Source organism: Aotus nancymaae, unplaced genomic scaffold, assembly GCF_030222135.1.
Source record: "Aotus nancymaae isolate 86718 unplaced genomic scaffold, 86718_ANA_hifiasm-v0.15.2.pri h1tg000004l, whole genome shotgun sequence".
Taxonomy (NCBI): domain Eukaryota; kingdom Metazoa; phylum Chordata; class Mammalia; order Primates; family Aotidae; genus Aotus; species Aotus nancymaae.
Window position 1 is genome coordinate 49,852,650 of NW_026988415.1, and position 21,059 is coordinate 49,873,708.

General features: G+C 34.7%; 1 protein-coding gene and 2 pseudogenes across 5 annotated transcripts in view; all 3 read right to left on the minus strand.

Annotated features, from left to right (window-relative positions):
* The window catches only part of DIAPH2 (diaphanous related formin 2), a 906,017-nt gene that overhangs the window by 539,519 nt on the left and 345,439 nt on the right, over positions 1-21,059 (minus strand). The window lies entirely within an intron of this gene.
* On the minus strand, positions 618-14,629 carry LOC135277510 (uncharacterized; annotated as a pseudogene).
* On the minus strand, positions 15,981-17,195 carry LOC105725080 (large ribosomal subunit protein uL3-like; annotated as a pseudogene).

The following is a 21,059-nucleotide window of genomic DNA, read 5'->3' on the forward strand; positions in this document are numbered from 1 at the left end:
TCACACCAACATGGCATCTAGTTCAAACTCTCAGTAGCATTTGATTTATTTGATTGTATTCTCTTTCTGAGAACATTTTCTTACTTTGGTTCTATGACTCATACTGTTCTATTTTTTTTTGCCATACTTTCCTCAATTTGCTTTGTTGGATCTTCCTCCTTTCTTAGGCCTCTAATTGACAGAATGCACCAGGGCTTCTATCCTGTACTTTCTTCTCTTCTCCATGTATACTCTCGCAAAGTGATTTCAACCAGATATATTATGGGAATACCATCTATGTGCTAATGATCTCAAACTGATACCTCTAGCTATAACCGATCCCTGGAATTCTACACTCAAACTCTAACTACTTACTACCTACCAAACAACATTTCCAACGTGATTTCAGTCTAAATAAAAATCTCAAATGTAACATGGCCAAGGCATAACTCTTTATTCTTGACCCCTGATCCTGGGACCACCCAAGTCTTCCCTTTCTCAATAAATGGTACCATCATCTAGTTGCTTAAGCCAAATCATTAGGAGTCTTTCTTGCTTCCTTCTTGTCTTTTATCCCACACATCCAATTCATCAGCAAGTTTTACTGGTTCTATCCCCAAAACATATGTGAAAACCAATCAAAGCAGTGAACAAAGCAAATTGAGAAAGAGTGGGCTGGTGAAAAAGGAGGAAACCCAGGAGAGCGTGAAGTCACGAGAGCCAATATAATCGTTTCCTCTAAGAAAGAGGGAATTGGTCAAATATATAAAAAGCTGCTAAGAGATTAAAATAATAATTGAGCCACAAACATGGAAGATCACTAAAGTTCTTAAGAAGAGTAGACTCTGTGGCGTGATGGACATGAAAGTTCAATTGGGATGAACTGAAGAGAGTGAGATGAGAATGTAAAGATAGTGACTAATAGAATAACAAAGAAATATTTTAAGGGGCTTTGCTGTCTGAGAAGCAGAGGGATAGGGAATAGTTGGAGTGAGGTATGAGGTCAAAGGTGGTTCTTTCTATCAAGAGAAGAGACACTAGAGCATGTTAGTATGTTGCTGAAAATGATCCAGTTGAGAAGGAGAAAATAAATATGGCATGGAGAAAGGAGCTCAATCACTGAGGAATGGGAATCAGTGCACAAGTAAACAGATTGCTTTTCCATAGATAAAGGGACTCTTTTTGTCCACAGTAACAGGAATAATATGAATAAAGATATAGGACAATTTGATAGATTTTGCAGGAAAAGATGAAGCGGCTCTTGATGGAGTGCTTCTAGATTTGTCAATGAATTATGGGGTAAGTCATCAAAAGTGTGTATATTTATATTTAAGCGTTTGTGTGGTGTGTACTTTGGGGATTTAGAGGTGAGGCATGAAAGAAGCTGAAAAAGAGAAAAAGTGAGAGATACGTACGTTAAAGAGCAAGAAAAAAGATATCAGATAGTTTACAATATAACATTAAATGCCAAATTTGTAACTTACATTTTTTGACAAAAAAAAAAAAAATCACATATAAACCAGTTCAGTGGATTTTTCTTCTATTACAAAATTACAATTTCTTATTATACAGAAATGTATTTTTGGAAGATAAAACATTACATATTTCATTTGTTGTATGCTCAAACAAAAAAACTGTTACAATGGTCCACAAGTAAAATGACACTCTTGTAGACCATCAAGTTATTCATTTTTCTTTGTACAAGTCTATTTCTGTATAGAGATGTCAAAAATTAATTTGAAGATATAAAAGCATGCAATTAATGTTGCACTATGGTAAAAACTATGCCCATTTCAAGCTTATTTCTATTATTCTATGGCTTACCATTACATGATCAGAAAGTATATGTCTTAATGTCAAGAGTATTCATTTCTAATTATATCAAGTAAACAAGCTGTATTTACAAAACCAGCAGCACGGGCTGAAATTGCTTGTCTTCCTTTTAGCATTTTAATTTAGAGTTTTCTAAATGCAAATTAGGGAAAGGAACTCTGCTCACTAGATGGTAAGTATATATATATTTTTCTTTTTTTAATATCTCAATTGTATTAGTGTTTTTTTTTTTATTGGTAGTGTATTTACATGTAGCCTTCACGCATGGCCCTCAAAATATTTTATAAATATTAAAATAATGCCTACAATTTCTCTTCAACTAATTCTCTGCAATGTACCATTAAAATTATCCTTCATAAAAGGCAAATCATTACTCTTTTTATGTTAAAAAATAAAGTGCTATTCTGGACAGCTGACTTCCCCAACAGACAAAAACTCAGCAATATCAGAATGTACATCCCCCTCCAGGATATAAATACAAAATAAATCCATGAAACTTAAAGATCCCAAACTATAAAACTCCCTTTGCTTTGGCTTTTCAATTCTCAGCTCCATTTTTATTACAGGGCAACTAAAACATTACTCAGGTGAAGCAGTAAAGGGGAGTTTTGAAAAAGTCATCAAATCCTCTCTCTGTCAAGCAAAGATAGCAAAGGAGTTTGAGAGATAAAGCCTTTTGTGCAAAATAACTCATCACAGGTTTTCTAAAATTCGTGAAGCTTGCTCACATTCGCAGCAAGGTATTCACTCACTTGATAAACTACCAATAGGCAAAACACTTCTAATCCCAGTAACATATACAGCCATAAATTTGTGACCTTTTTAACCAAAAAAAACAATGTCTTCTTGGTTTTGTGACATTTTTCACTGGATTAAACAAAATAAATCTCATTTTCAAATGGTTAAATAAGTTAATTTTCAACTATCTCTATTCATGTCTACATATTTTAAGCTATGGATATTGCTAGATGAGTATTCTTTAAAATCTACACTCCATATACACCATGGAATACTATGCAGCCATAAAAAAGGATGAGTTCATGTCCTTTGTAGGAACATGGATTAAACTGGAAACCATCACTCTCAGAAAGCTGACACAAGAACAGAAAACCAAACACTGCATGTTCTCACTTATAAGTGAGTGTTGAACACTAAGAACACAGGAACACAGGGAGGGAAACATCACACACTGGGGCCTGTCAGGAGGAGACGGGGGGTAAGGGAGGGATAGCAGTGGGTGGAGGGATTGGGGAGGGATAACATTAGGAGAAATACCTAATGTAGATGACAGGGGGATGGATGCAGCAAACCACCATAGCACGTGTATACCTATGTAACAAACCTGCACGTTCTGAATATGTACCCCAGAACTTAGTATAATTATTAAAAATAAATAAATAAATCAGATGCAGCCTTGTTATGCTGCCCAGGTGGTTCTCAAACTCCTGGGTTCAGGCAACCTCAAACTCCCAAGTAGCTGGGACTATAGGTGTATATCACCACACCCAGCTATTTTTTCTACAATTTTAAATATTTTAATCTCACTACAGAACCAATAATATAAGTAGAGGAACAATCTCTCCTACCAAGTATATAATACCCAAATAGTAAGTGTCCAAGAAAAACAGCTATATGCTATTTGTTGCACAGTTTTTCAACTAAAAGGTGCCAGAGAGATTCCATGATTACCACAAGTAATTTGATCCACTGAAGATTTATACTGGCAAAAATATAGATGTCACACTAGTACGATTTAAAAGTCAAAGTGTTAATATTTATCTAATTAAACCTTAATCAAATTTCGTATTTTCTCTATTGGGGAAAGTTTTTTCATAATGTGATTTTTCTGTTGCTATGTATCTTCCAGTTCATTTTTGTTCAGCCCACACCCTGTCACAGTACTCATCAATCTTTTGTTAGTTACCAACAGTAAATAAAATTTTTAAATAAAAAAAAAATCTATACGCCAAGCTTGCTTAAAAATAAAAACATCTTCAGTGGATTTTATACCTACTTAAAATGGATTTATTTTTATATATTTTAACAAACTCTACTGAGTTCCAAATTTTAGCAGGGTTTCACAACAAACTCACTTAACATTTGCCTCAATGCAATTTAAGTAGCAAACACAATAAATAATAAAAAGCAATAGTTTCTCCACTTTAATGACAATAATTACTTCATTTATTTGATATTTACGGGACTATAAAAGTTAGATTGACTTCACAAAATAGAATTGAGCAGAAATAGTATTTCAGTTTTTCTAACACGCATACACATGTATACACACATGCACACACGGGAAAAGTTGGTATGATAGTAAAACTCAAAAACCAAGCATTCATTATCTTAAAATGTAACACAGTCAAAGGATTTCAGATCAGATTTTATTTTCAATGACTGACTCATTTACTTTCTGGATTTTATTTTATGACATTAGCAATGGTCTGATATTCACTCTGAAAACATAAATCAGAAGTCTGAGAGAAAGCAAATAAAATACTAGCTTCCCAATCTACACAGAAAGAGGATTATAGTTCTACCTTTAATATGAAAATTTTCAAAGCACAGCCATTAGCCATGAAAAGAAATCTCTTTCATGTTCAACAAATTCATCTAAGAAACGTTAGAAATATATTTATAGATCAAGAAGAACATCAACTTGGTCTCTTACAATACAGTCATCATTATTGTCACAACAAATTCTAAACAGTGATTAATAGCACTGGTTTTCATGCACATCATTCTATTTAATCATACTAACATCCATATAAGAAAAATATTATTATAATGGCAGATGAAATTGAGATTTAGAGAAGTTAAGACACCTGCCCCTGGATGCATGGCAGCCAGGATTTAAACTCAGATATTCTGGCTTCAGATCATATACTCTCAATTAAACTGTTACAAAAAATAATAATAAATAACCTCTGTAACAGTAAAAGTTGGCAGATTATATAAGAACCTACCAAAAACTTATACTAATGCCTAGCCTGATGGCATCACCACTAGCTAGTCAATGTATAATCTTACAACCAAAGAGAAAAGGAGTGACAGAACCAGAAGAGAAGATGAATTAACTCAATAAAGTCTTCCTATTGTCTTCTATTTATGCTCTTCATTTCTACTGGTATTTATTCATTTGGAATGCTTGGTTCAGGTAAAAAAGAAAAAAATCAACCCTGTTTTCCCCATCAAAGATATGTAAATATTACAATTTTTTGGACATATCAACAGATTTAATGCAGAAAGTTTATAATGGGAAATACATTAAGTCAAAATTTCCCACTGGCTTACACTCTCCCAGAATAGTTAGTTGCAAGGAAAAATACCACTTTTTTTGAATGCCTCTGACAACTTCTAATAGGGAAGATATAAAGAAATATCCATCACAAACAAAAGTAGGGAAGATATAAAGAAATGTCCAGTACAGCCACCAGTTAACATAGCTCCCATACTCCAATTCTCTGCAAATAAATGTCTGAAGCATAGTTGGAACATGCTACTCCTATTTGAACTGAGAGAAACACTTCACAAGTAGAAATTTTAAGCCAGTAATCAGCTAGTTATTATACCATTCTGTCAGCAAAGGTTATTCCCTTCTAAAGCCTTTTCTCACAAATTACCTCATCATCATTGGGTGTGCATAGGTTGACAATTTCCTACAGCATCTGTAAGAATGCCTACCACAGGAAGTACTCAATAAATACCTACTGGAAAAAATATATGAAATGAATAAACGAACCATATAAGAGATGATTATACTGTCATCAGAGGATAAGTCACATATAAGTATATAGTAGACAAGACATTTGTTAAACCCATAGAACTGTATAACACGAAAGCTGAATCATGGTATAAACTATGGACTTGAAGGATAATAATTTATTAATATTGTTTCATCAATAGTAATAAATGTACCACCCTAATGCAAGATATTAATAATGTGGGAAATTCTGAAGAAGAGAAAAAGTAAATAGGAACTCTGAGATTTCTGCATAATTTTCTTGTAAGCATAAAACTGGTCTACAAAATAAAGTCTATTTAAAAAATAAACAGTACGTTTTCAAATTGGAAAATGCTAGGCCTGGCTAAAAAGCTAAACTTTGATTATTATTATTATTATTTAAAATAGTTAAAATAAAAATAGAGAAATGTTACTAACATTCCCAATGAAAGTTTAGTCATCAAAAGACAGAGGAAAAAAACAATGAACACCATATGTATTATTTATTATTTTGATTTCTAAAATGTAGCAGTGCAAAAGTCCCTCTAGCAATATATACAAAAATGTATCAATCTACATATTAAAATAAAAACCATTCAAAACAACCCAAATACAGACTAATTAAGCAGAGATATACATGAAATTCAAAGTATATTCAATGCAACACAAGTCTCAAATCACTGGAAAAGGTAAACCACCCACAAGCAGGCTTGTTCAAAGCCCTGACATCTAATGACATTAGCTACAGTTTTGTCAGGTCAGGTGGGAATATGATTCTACCCTAAAACATGTACACCATCCCAAGCTGAGAAATGATGGCTAGGCAAAACTGTTGAGAGATCTAGAAGTTAGGTAGCACTCAAATAGACTGAGATATACTTTGTTAAGTTATGTAAATGGAAAGGCAGTTTCTTTTATTTCACGATGGTAATATGTAAATGTGTTTAATAAACGTCTTTCATAATAATGCCTTAGACAGACTACTACAGATATCATCTGGAAAAAAACACCCTCAAGGGTAGGTTATTTGCCAAGTCTCATCCTACAAAGTTTGTGACAAAAAAAAAAAACACAAAATAAATCATGCAATAAGAAATCATGCCTGGTTTATTAAATCAGGAAAATATTATCATATGCAGAATAGGAATTAAACGTGTAAATGAGATCAATAAAAACAAAGTCTCTACAATATACTGTAGCTATCAGGGAATCAACAGAGCTTACTATTCTTCAGTAAAGTCTGTGTGCCTGAGAAAGCAAGCAAAAGCAATGTCTCTGGATTTGACTCATCTACATGGTGAAATTTTTAAACGACGATCTTTAAAGCCGCTTTCAGATGTCAAATGATTCAGTTTTGTTAGAGAGATATGACCCACTTAAGTCTCAGGAAACTTGAATATCTTCCATGTATTGCTCTAAGACATCCAAGCCAAGAGATGTACGATGATAGCGAGCTCCTCCCAAAAAGCAGGAGAAGCTGGCTGGGCTCCAACCACAAGTATAAAAGTTAGAAGTGGACTGAAATTCTGCCAAAAGACTGTCAAAAATGGAGACTCAGGAAGAGAAACATGAAAATAACAGATCTAGCTCCATTTGAATGGAAGCCAATGATAATGAATAGCACTACTTGTATAATTTCTTGAGTCCCTATCACAATTATTATACTCTTCTGTTTTCCTGAAGTAACTAACATTAAATTTTTATCTAAAAGGGAAATTCTAGTTTCAATGGTCCCACCAATTTTAAACAACAAAAAACTACAGGTTATCTTAAAACAGGAAAAAACTGCAAACTGCAAAAAAAGAAAAAAAAAAGTGATAATGGATTAATATAAACATATAAAGATATTTAAAGAAATAAGAAACATATGATCCCTGTAAAACAAAAATGAGTAAAACTATATGAACAAAAATTAGGGAAAGAAAAGCAAATGGTCAATACATAATAAAGCTATTTAAACATAATGAGTAAGCAAATAAATATGAATAAAAAAATAAGATAGTTTTTCAATCATCAATTTAACAAATATAATATTTTTAAAAATCATGACACTCAGTATTTGTGAGTGTTCTTTATGACTGCTACTCACATATGGCTGGTAGGAATTTAAATTTGAAAGCCTTTCAGAAACAACTTTGTAATACATAACAAGAGTTCAAAACAAATCATATCCTTCCACCAGTAATTTCAATAATAAATTTATAAAAATATTTATATATAAGACTATTCTATATGGTATAATAATATCAAATAATTTGAAACAATCTAAATATTCAACAACAGGGAAATAAATAAATCTTAGTAAATAAACAAATCAGCAAGAAAGAATAAATGAACCTGTTGAAAACTGGGCAAATTACATGAACAGACATTTTCCAAACATACACAAGTGGCCAAGAAACATATAAAGAAATGCTCAGCATACCTAATCATCAGGAAAATGAAAATTAAAGTGACAATGAGATAATAACCCTATCCCAGTCAGAATGGCCATTATTAAAAAGTAAAAAAAAATAGATGCTGGCATGGATGTGGTACAAAGGGAATACTTTTACAGTGCTGGTGGGAATGTAAATTAGTAAAACAACTATGGAAAACAGTATGGAGATTTCATAAAGAATTAAAAGTAGATCTATGATTTGATCCAACAATTCTACTAGTGGGTATCTACTCAAAGGAAAAGAAGTCATATCGAAAAGATACCTGCACTTGTATGTTTATTGCAGCACAATTCACAATTGCAAAGATATGCAACCAAACTAAGTGCCCATCAACTGATGAGTGGATAAAGAAAATGTGGGAGGGGTGTGTGTGTGTGTGTGTGTGTGTGTTTGTGTGTGTGTACATGGAATACTACTCAGCCATCAAAAAGAACAAGATAATGTCTTTTGCAGAAATTTGGATGTAACTGGAGGCCACTGTCCTAAGTGAAGTAATTCAGGAAAGGAAAATCAAATACTGCATATTATCACTTAAAAGTAGGAGCTAAGCTACGGGTACACAGGGATATGCAGAGTGGGATAATCGACAGTGGAGACTCAGAAGAGGGCAGGTTGGTAGAAGAGTGAGGGCTGAAAAATCATGTACACTAACAGCCCAGGCTTTACTACTATATAATTTATCTATGTAATCCAAAACCAATTTTACCCTTAAAGCTATTGAAATTTTAATAATAATAATAAATCATGGTATATTCTTACAAAAGTTTTATAGAACCAATAAAATTATGTATTTGCAGAATATCAGTTTATGTTCCAAGAATAAATATTAGGTTCAAAAAGCAAGTTACAGTATATACTACACATCAAAATAAACTACTTATAAAAATATAAGGATACACAGTAAAAAACAAAAAAACCGCAGACATTGAGAAACGATCACTGAAAGAATATATACAGCAAAATAAACAAAATGTTAACGTTGGGCATTGCAATTGTGTGATATAAAGTCAAGAGACCTTTTTAAAGTCTCTTATGCTTCCTAAATGGTATAAAATGAACCTACATACCACGAATGAACACAAAAGGAAACATGAAAATATCCCCCAAGGCAATGCTTGCTGCAAGGAAAGAGATCCTATTTTGTGGAACCTACAACGACAGAGGATGTACAGGCCAGATTTCAGGCATTTGCAAGAGCAAAATGTGCTTGGAGAGGCAGCAGGGGATAAATATACATATATGCCTGAGATCTAACCAGCAGAAAACCCAGTGTGATTTCCTCAAAGCAGTACTACAGTGAAGTACACGAAAGATGAAATGAAGCCATATTATTGCCTAAATAGAAAAACTGATTCAAAAGGAACCTTTGTTATTCTCAATGTTTAAGAATAATATATTATTAAATTAAATGAGGTATACATTGTATGAATGGTTCAGATTTGAATAATGGATCTTCCACTTAAAGGTGTTTAACTTCAAGCAAAATACCTAGCTCCTTAAACCTTTGTTTCTTCAACTACAAATGTGAGATTTTTTTAAAAAAAACACTACCTATATATTACCAGGAATCTGCTGGCATTAAACGAGGAGACTTAGGCAAATTCATCCAGCACATTATTTAGCACAATTTAAATGCTCAATACTCAGAAAGTGTCTTCTGCTGTTTTAATGACGGTCATCTACCTACTGCACCTCTCTAAAGTTTATGTCCCTGATGTTAAACATGTTCCCATAAAGCAAAGAGTAGTCACATAAAGAATTAGTCTGATTTACGACCCATCTTTTGTCAATCAACTCTCTCTCTCAAAAGGTGCCCAGATAACGGAATGAACAAAATCATGTGCATTTTGACTTGTTCAAAGCTGGGACAGAAAGAATGATGGGAACTTCTAAATTTATTCCTATTCGTATTCTATTCTGATTACCAGCCCCACTAACTCCTTGCTCCACTTACACACGTTTTGCACATATAAAGGTGTGAGTGGCAACCATGATAACACTGAACATAAATACCATACAGTGCTGATCTTTCTGCTAGATGGCATGTGATAAAATTAACTTACATAGAAAATATCCTATTTATTGAAAATAATCTATAAAATAAGTTTACCAATCACTTAAGCTATTATTGTTCTAATTTCACACCTCTAAATTACTGAATTTTCGAAGAATATTGACTTCTGTAGCAGTTTTTAAGATGTCCACAAACAGGAAGCAAATAAAAATGTATTGAAGTCAGATACAAAATAATACTAATTGTATATTTTACATAAATCTGGCCATATATTTAAGCAATTCAATGTTGAACTTTTTGAAGGGCAATGGTAAAAATCAGCTTAATTTCTCAAATTTCAAATGTTTAACACTTATCAAAAGTACTTTTAAATTCTAGGTTTTCACATGTTAAATTTCAAAGCTCAAAATTAAAACTGTTGTTTACATGGAATAAAGTGTCTAATATTCAAATTAATATTATGATCCTGAAATTTTTTCTATCTGACTTAAATCTATTTTCAAATATTGTTCTTCTTATCACTTCTTTGGTTCCTTTACCCATAACCCTTAAACAAACTTAAAACAAATGAAATCTTTTCTTTTCTTTCTTTTCTTTCTTTTTTTTTTTTGAGACAGGGTCTCAGGAGATCCTCCCACTTTTGCCTCTCAAGTAGCTGGCACTACAGGCACATGTCACCATGCTTGACCAATTTTTGTATTTCTTACAGAGACAGGGTTTTGCCATGTGGTCCAGGCTGGTCTCAAACTCCTGGGCTCAAGCAATCCATCCACCTCAGCCTCCCAAAGTGCTGGGATTACAGGCATGAGGCACCACTCCCAGCTGAAATCTATTCTTTCTCTAAATCCTGCTTTAAGACTGATTTCTTTGGTAAAGATGCTTGTAACACCCAACAAACTGAATCCAAGCCTTTCAACTGTCTGGCTAGAGGTATATATTCTAGAATACACTATGACCAGATTCCCTTTTTTAAAATATCAAAGTGATACTCAATATCTTGCTCATATCTAATTCAAGAGATTGAAGTCAGACTATTTGTTGATTAATCAGTTACATGAAGGATAGCTACTATTCCCTACCTTGTTATATTTTAAACTCTGTAGAAAACAGATTCACATTCATTTGCTCATACTATTTCATGATATGCAATTTCTTTTCTGCTCCAGAAATCGAGACTTTGCAGAATCAAAAAGTTAAAATACTATTTTAAAATTCTTTATACAGCATAACTCCTGAATTTCTCTTCATTAACTTCATGCAAAAATCATTCCCAATAATGAAGGTGTCCCATAGATCAAGACTACTTATATGAATGTATTCATATTTCATGCTAATTAGTCCCTGTACACGTAATCTCTTTCCCTAGTGTGTCCAGTACATGTGTCTCTGTCCTGGATTGCTCATTAAATCTGTTATAGTTCATTTGAGCACTGCATCACTGTGACTGAATTAGACATTTCAGAATCCAAGGCCTATGATTCCTTCCTCTTGTGTATTTCTTACAAAATCTTACAAGCAAAGCTGTGGTAGTGTGGTAGAAATAATGCATACAGTAGCCGATATGTTTTGTAAGTGTATAAACAAGGTTATCACAAAGGTAGACTGGTATCCTCAATCCCTCCATTGTGCATGCAGGTAATATGCCCAGTATCTGACAAGGTTTGAGAAGTAGCAACTCTTATTCTTTTTAATGGGGACCTCTGAGACCAACAATGTCTACAAAATACCACGCTCACTGTTACACAGAGACTTTTCCTAGATTACTGTATCCAATCCACACACACACACTTTTAAAAAAATTAAGTAACAGAGAGTGTTCACTAGTTACAATAGTGGTATATTCTTCCTGAACTGTAATGTTCTGAATCTAGTTTTTTATAAGAGAAAAGAGGAGGTTATGTTAAAAGAACACAATGGTGCAGGGGTCTCAAGAATGGATTAATTTTTAAATTGTTACATGGTGGTAGTTTGATTTCTCTCTTTCTTCTAGTCCTAAGTCATGAAAGAACACTGCTGCAGGATGAAGTTTTTGACTTTTCTTTCAGAACGAATTCTGTATAATCCCAAGGTAAGATATTTTGCAGACTTGACAATTCCACATTGATTTTCACTCTCCTATTTTTTGGAACCTTAGGCTAACAACATTAAAAAAAAAGTCTGTCCTGTATATACCATGTAGATTATTTTAAAGATCAATCTGTAGCATACATATATTTCTACTCACAATATGGTTTAAACTGTTAATCATCTACATACATAATAATAAAAGTGGACTGCAATGCTTGTTGCAACACATAATTTTTATTGACTTTTAAAAATACTAATTTCTATAAACAAAAAATTCTGACCAAATCCTATCTGGCAACATCTGGATCCTTTTGGTTTTCATTTTTAGCAGTAATAAAACTACTTGTCATTATTAAGTTTAATCCATAAAACAGTGTCACAGTAAAAAAGAAATGAATACACTAACAATGTCTGCTCTACAAAAAAAACCAAAATAATGATTTCAGATTTTGTATATTTTAAATTCAAAATCTCTGTTACATTATCAATAACTTAAAATATAGTAAGAAGTTGGCTTAAAGACATTCCCAGCTGGCAGGGCAGTTCCCTCATGCCAATTACTAGAACAACATAGACATGAAATATTAGAAGTCATCATCAAAAGAGCAATCTAAAATCACATTGGCCCTTTATACCAGTGTGTATTTTCTTTTGAGGATGCTTGTAATTAATATCTACACATAACTTTATCATCATCAAGATATAGAAGAAACATATAGTTTTTTTCAGAGTTTGAAAATTTACATTGATCCAGTAACTCTTTAAAAAAAAATTACTAATATGTAACATAAAGTAACTTAACCTGAGGGAATTTACAAATCCTGTGACAGTAAGTTTGGCTTTCCAGCTCTTTTCTTTCAAACATCTTTAAAGAAAGTGTTTACTTATGTTGTTATACTATTTAGACATTCTCTATTGCTTTGTTTTGCTTAAATACAGAGACTTTAAATAATTCATGAAGTTCTCTATTTGGTTAAAAGTAAGCTATGACCATTTTCAGAAGAGAGAGCAAGAAAGAGGGGAAAAAATCCCTACAAGGAGAGCAACAGAAAAACTAATGGAGATGACCTTTCAAAAAGACATTTACTAGCATTCTAATGCAACTGACTTAGTTTATTAGATCTGGCATCTTTCTGATCTCTGATGCTATTATCTTACTTAGGAAAATAAGTACACTGTGAATGTGAGGATTTCAAATATTTAAAGTTGGGAACTGATTTTAATTGTTTGCTAATCTTGCTCATAAAAATCTAACATTTTCATTTCTTGACATGGAATGGCTATCTAATCTAGATGTATCTACGGAAACCTAACTATATCTGAAGATCAAATATTCTCAACAAACTTTTTATAGCATATTAGGGATTATTTTTCTACCAGAAAAAGCAGCAACCTTTTCGTGGATGGCTGGCAGTGAATTTGAGACTTTAGAAATACAGAATCCAGAACCTTTGGGAAGGATACCATACAATAGTTTACACATGTTCCTTAAGGGCATCATACCTGTGTTACTTAGAATTACAGTCCTTTGAATAGACCAGGTTTTTTTTGAGGCATTGTCTCACTCTGTTGCCCAGGCAGAGTGCAGTGGCGCGATTTCAGCTCACTGCAACCTCCGTCTCCCAGGTTCAACCGATTCTCTGGCCTCAGCCTCCCAAGTAGCTGGGACTACAGGTGCGTGTCACCATGCCCAGCTAATTTTTTGTATTTTAGTGGAGATGGGGTTTCACCGTGTTAGCCAGGATGGTCTCAATCTCCTGACCTCGTGATCCACCTGCCTCAGCCTCCCAAAGTGTTGGGATTACAGGCGTGAGCTACTGTGCCCGGCCTAGACCAGGTCTTTAGTAAACGGTTGTGTAAAGTAAACAGTTAATGATCCCTATAGAGATACTGAATTATTTGAGGAAAACTGAAAACTTAAAAGAGCCAAAGTAGTTAGTCATGTAAGTGAGACTCTCTGAAACAAAGCAGTACATCCTTTAGGCAAAGAGGGCAAATAAAATTAAGTTTTCATAATATACTCTTTTAAAAATATTCCAGGAAACTTATGCAAGTTCCTCTGTAATTGAGATAATCTCTTTCATATACTTCCTTTACACTAAGATTTGTGGACTTGAGTGCTTTTTTTAAGTGGAGCATAGCAGTAATAGATATAAAAAGAGATAAGAGTGAGGTAATACACCAGCCCCCACAAGAGCTTAAAAATTAGGGAAATTACAATAGAAAAAAGCCTACAGATAATGGCTATTATTATTAATAGCTATCTGGTAGCATTAAACTGATCGGTTCAAAGATTTGGCACTAAATTGCCTAACCAACACTCGAAATTCTAATCAAAATGACAAGGATAAATTTAGGAAACAGAACCATAATTTAGTAATTTAAGTAATGTAAAATAATAGCCCTTATCAAGTTCTAAAACCAAATTTTATACTTTCCATATATATAGAATATGTACAAAGCTCTTATTCTCACTACTTTAGGACACGTGCAATGCCTTGCCTCAATTTCTATTGCAATGAGCTCCACACTCGTCTCTGCCTCAAGGTCAAATGGCCCCTTCTTCATCCCACCCAGGTCCCAAACATCTCTCAGACCATAATTAGAGTTATCTTTATAGTTACTTAATCTGACAGCATTACTTCTCTGCTTATCATATTCTCATTTCATGTTTGCTTTAGAATAAAATCTAAACTCCTAAATACTGCAAGCTAGGCCATTAATGAATAGGTAACTTCATCCCTGTATGCCCTCATTTCTTACCACTTTTCCTAAAAGTACACTACCTATCACTTATACCAAACAGCTTAGAGTTTCTTGAAAACACCACAATTTCTCAAACCTTAACACATGCCTCATTGTGTACTCTCACTGTGTCTAGAATTCCTTGCTACTGCAAGCCTTTTTCAACTGGCTAATTCCCATTCTTACTTTGAAATTCAGACCTGGCATCAACATATATTGGGAATTCTTGCTTACTTCCCTTCCTCTGAGTTCAGTGGATGTCTCTCCTCTGTGGTCCTGCAATATCCTACTCCTTTTTTCTGGCATTTACACATGCTATGATAATAACTGATCACCTATCTATCTTCCCCACTATCCTTGTGTTCCCCGAGGACAGAGTCTTATTTATGCATCCCCAGCATTCAGCACAGTGCCTAGAAAATAAGTATGCATTTAATAAATGTGAATTGACTAAAGAAAGCAGAAAAGCAACTACCACTTGCAATTAACATCCTATTAACAAGATTAAATACAGTGGGCATTCCCCTGACGGAATGATGCTTGAACAAAAGATGGGAATATATTATGCTATAATAAACACCTTTTGTGTATCAGGGTAGGCTGTAAAGTTTATAGGATTATAGATTTTTCCATTATTTTTCCAACTTTCTGTATTATATTATCACAGTTTAGGGTGTTCCCCCCATAGGTTCTAAAATGCATGCATAAGGTTATTCCTCAAAATTTTATCATTTTGCATTCTGATGAAAACTAGTTATGGAGACCACTTGTCAGGCTCCAATAGCCACTGGCCTCCATACACAAATGGCTACCCTAAAGTCACCCATGGACATCACTTATAACAAACATCTAAAATCCCCCTAAGTAGTATGACTTCAGCTGACACACTAAGGCTGAGAAATGGAGAAATGCAGCAAAGGATGGTTAATCAGTGAGCCTTGAAAAGCCAGAACAAGTATAAAAAGGGTAAAAGAAGTAACAACTAATGAGCTGGACAGATATTTTAAAGTCCTGAGTAAAGCAATTTGTTAAACTAAACTGGAAATCAAATCAAGGCTCAAAAATGTGGCAAGTAAAGGCACGTCTCTAAAGTATTACTGGATTACAATTATATATTTTTTTTATTTTTTCAGAGGAAAATAACTTTTATTTATACCCCACCAGCTGCAAAATCTGTTCCTGGCATTAAGTTCTTTCTTCCTTTGCAATTCGGTTTTTCTTGAGTGGTCCCATGAATGCTTTCTTCTCCTCCATGGTCTGGAAGCGGCCCTGGCCAAACTTGCAGGTGGTGTCAATGAACTTGAGGTCAATCTTCTTTAGAGCCCGCTGTTTGGTCTGCACCAGCAAGGACTTGTGGAGGATGAGCACTCGCTTCTTGGTTCCCACCACACAGCCTTTCAGCATGACAAAGTCATTGGTCACTTCACCGTAGTGGACAAAGCCACCTAGAGGGTTGATGCTCTTGTCAGACAGGTCATAGTTAGTGGAGGCATTGTTCTTGATCAGTTTGCCATTCTTGATAAGGTAGCCCTGGCTGATCTTACAGATCTTCTTATTGATCTTAGTGCAGTGATGGTAGCCTTTCTGCCCAGCGTGTGCGAGAGAGAAGGCCACATGGGCAGGATGCCATGCCCCAACGCAGGCCACCTTGTACAGGCCTCATTGGGTCTTGCGGGGCAGCTTCTTGGCATGCCAATGACAGGTGACTCCTTTGTAGCCTTTGTCCTTGGTCACCCCAATGATGTTGATCATCTCGTCCTGCCCCAACACTTGGTTCACAGGCACCTGCTGCTCAAGCCTCTTGTGGGCCCAGTCCAGCTTCTCAGCCATGGTGCCTCTGTTCACCTGGATCTCCATTAGGTGGGCCTTCTGGCGCAGATGAAGCAGGGGTGTCTGAGTGTGGGCAATAACGCGGATGACTTGGCAGGACTTCTTCATGCTGCTGAAGTCCTTCTCCAGCTGCTTCTTGCCATCCTCATCCTGCCATTTCTTGTAGTACTTGGTAAAGGCCTGCCTAAATTTATGTCAGTTCTTATAGAACCGCCTCTTGCACTCATCACTGATGTGCTCAGCGAAGACAGTCTTGAAGGTCCAGAGGCCTTGAGAGGTTTCCACATGGCCCACAATGGCCACAACCACCATTGTGGTGTCTCCATAATGGTCACAGCCTCTGCTACCTCCTTCTTGTTCACCTTGATACTGGCCTGTTGACTTCCCTCATGATGTGGGTCATGCCAGCCTTGTATCCCACGAAGGCTGTGAGGTGGAACGCCTTGGAAGGGTCATCCTTAGGGAAGTTCTTTACCTTCCAACGATGCCTGCTGCTGCGCTTCCGAGGCAGGAAGCTGAGGGACCCATGTCTGGGAGCAGAGAACTTTCTGTGAGACATCATACCATCAAATTCTGCCAGTAGAGCTGGATTATAATTAGTTTAAGCGTAGGTTTCTACTCACTAAAATTTAAGCCATGACCCCGTTTTGAATCATTAGCTATACCATCATGGCACAATTTACACTATTGTGTTTTCATAGTGCCATGAAAAACATTTCACTAAAAATCCACAGAGGTTAATGTAATTTTCTACTTAAAAATGAAATTGATGACAGATTATATACATACAGTACATTATATCTAAGTCAGGGATAGGAAAACTGAATAGGGTGATTTGAAACATGCATGAGAAACACAAGGGGAAACACTAAAGTTATTCTGAAAATATGAGTGCAAAAATATGAGCTCTTCATACTTGTAATTTGTGTATTCCCCCTTGCTGCCAAATATAGCTTATATCCCACGAGAAGTCATGGTACATATATGCATAATATTGTCATATTAGATTACTAGTAAGTATAACAAAACCATCAAAAATATTTGTATCATGCTTTAGCATTTTCAACTAAAATGATATTTTGTCATACTGTTCTTAAACATAACCATCCAATTAGTAGAAAAAAAGATAAAATAGAAGTGATTATAATTTTTGCCAAAATATAGCAAAATAGACTTGTTTTACTGTTCTCTCAGGAACCCAGTTATTTTTCTATCAATAATAGTCATGTTAATTATACCTTTTGAGGATTTCTCAAAAACTCCTCTTCTCCATCCCTACTACCTTAGTCTCCTCTATGGTTCTGCTGCCAATTTGAATGATGTTAAGTGGGCAACACAGAGGTGGTAAGATTTTTGACATTTTCCTCCATTTCCTCAGCTAATAAATATGAATTAATTAGACAGGGTTTGTGACTCTGTGAATATTTTTCTAAGTGAAGAAAATGGGATCATATGAAACCATCAGAGAAGGTAATGGCGGTGCTTGGTGTAATGGAAACCGTTGAAGAATGTTAAAAGGGAACCTGAGCCACAAACTAGTAGGAAGAAAAGCTGATCATCATAAAAAAGCAGAAGGCTAAGTAGGTTAGTATGAATCAAAAGAAGAAAAAAGTAGAGGACTCACACTTGCCAATTTCCAAACTTACTACAAAACTATAGTAATCAAGACATTGAGGTACTGCCATAAAGATAGACATACACTGCGATGGAATAAAAATAAAAATCCAGAAATAATCTCTTATAGTCAATGAATTTTGGATAAGGGTGACAATTATGAAATAGAATAGACTCAACAAATGGTGTAGGAACACTGGATAGCCACAATGCAAAAAAAAAAAAAAAAAAAAATGAAGTTAGGTAAAACAATGAAATTGTTAGAGGAAAATAGAGAAATAGAGTACAAATGTTTGTGATCTTAGGTTAGGCAACAGTTTATTAAATGTGACACTAAAAGCACAATCAACAAAAGAAAAAACAGATAAATTCAGCTTTATAAAAGTTAAAACTTTCGTGTTTCAAAAGACACTATCATGAAAATGAAAACACAACCCAGAGAATGGGAGATGATATTTGCAACAACTCAGTGATAAAAAGATGACCCCATTAAAAATGAGTAAAAGGGGAAGCTGAGGCGGGTGGATCACTTGAGCCCAAGAATTGGAGACCAGCCTGGGCAACATGGTAAAACACCATCTCTACAAAAAATACAAAAATTATCCAGGTGTGGTGGCTTATGCCTGTATTCTAGCTACTAAGTGGGAGGATCACTTGAGCCCAGGAGTTGGAGGTTGCAGTGAGCCCAGATTGTGCCACTGCACTCCAGCCTGGGTGACAGAGCAAGATCCTGTCTCAAAATAAATAAATAAATAAATAAAAAGAGTAAAGGATCTCAACAGATATTTCTGCAAAGTAGATATACAAATAGGCAATAAATAAATGAAATGATGCTCAAAATCATTAGCCACTGGGGAAATGCAAATAAAACTCTAATACTCTCATATCCACTAAGATGGCTAACATTAAAAGCAGACAACACCAAGGGTTGCAGAGGATGTGGAAAAACTGTAATCCTTTTACATTGCTAGTGGGAGTATGAAATGGTACAGCTCCTTTGGAAAACTGTTTGGCAGTTCCTCAGAATGTTAAACATAGAATCACCATATGATCCAGCAATTCCACTCCTAGATATATACAAATATACACCCAAAAGAATTGAAAAGAGGCATTCAAACAAGTGCTTGTATAGGAACACTAATATCAGCACTCTTTGCAACAGCCAAAATGTGGAAACAACCTAGATGTCCATCAACTGATGAATGGATAAACAATCTGTGGTATATCATACAACAGAATACTACTCAACCATAAAAAGGAATGATGTACTGATATGTACTACAACATGAAACTTGAAAGCACAAGCTAAGTGAAAGGAGCCAGACAAAAAGTCTACAGGTTATGCAATTACATTTATATAAAATGTCCGGAATAGACAAATACATAGAAACAGAAAATAGATTAGTGATTGACAGGGGTAGGGGTTTGAGGATGGAAGATGAGGAATGATTGACTGCTAATGGGTACAGGTTTCTTGAAAAACAAAAACAAAACGAAGAGAAGATGTATCAGGAAGTTCCTGTCAAATATAAAGATGAAGAACGATAAGAAATAGCTAAGAGAAAAGGTTGGAAGTTAGGAACTAGAGGCAATAGAGAGAGTAGTTTCAGGAGAGTAACAAACATGGGTACCACACTGCAAGGGGTCAATGAACAGGCTGGGAAGTAGCAGATGCACTGGATATTGACATCATATTGAAGATGATTAGCCATGAAAATAATAAAATCATTTAAATGTTAGGCCGATAGGCACACCAAAAACAATTCCATGACCATTTAAAAAAAAATATTCTATGGAATATTTTGGCATCGTAACTTCTATAATGCAATTAATTTTCTAATACCTTAAGAAGATTAAAGTAATAATTATGTAAATGACCAAGCTAATATATGACACTGCCACAGCATTTTACATAATACAGCTTTTTAAATTAAAAATTGCAGTTCATAACTTTTCTTGTTATTGTTCTGGATAAATAATTTTTTTCCTCAAAATAAAGACCTGGATGTAATTGCAAGAAAAGTTTAAAAAGAAACATAGGGAGATTCAATGTTTACAAGCGCCTCAGCGTGTTAGAAGCTCTGGTTTCTTTTGGCGTCATTGGAATGCTGCTCTTTATGTAAGTCCATTGTGCAGTAATGAATGAAATGGCTACCGATGCTCCCCAAATAAAAGACTCACTCTCCCTCAACAGAAGCAGGTGCTATCGAACAGCTACTGTTTGCACAGCGACTTTCCAGACAAAAACTTTGCACAAAAGGAACATACAAATAATTCCTGGGAGGCCTCCTCTGTGAATCTCCAAGACAATAGCCCAGCTGCAGTAACGCCACATGTGCCATTTTTAAGGTCAGTTTGGTATCTGTGCCTTTTTCGTAGCACTATTACAAGCATATTTATAAGGCACATATCACATAGAAATATACACTTGAGGTTATATTTTATTTTTTGATGAATGTCTTAGTATAAGGTTTTTATTGCAAACAATCTTTTGGCTGTTGTAACAATTGTGTTACAATTGTAACGCAAATAAGTACTGATAAGAAGTACCTTTTTAGCACTTTATCACCCATCATATTTTAGATTCATCTATTATTTTAAAAAGTAGTAGTTGCATATAAACTTATTTACTTTGTGAAAGGAAGAATTAGCTTTTCAGCTTATAAAATATGAAGTGATATTATTGATAATTCAAGAATCTACACTATAAGCCATGTGACTTCTAATTTTCTTCTGCACATAATTTATAAAAATATTTGTATCTCTATACTTTAATGGTGTCCAGCAATTTCTTTAAAATAACCATCAG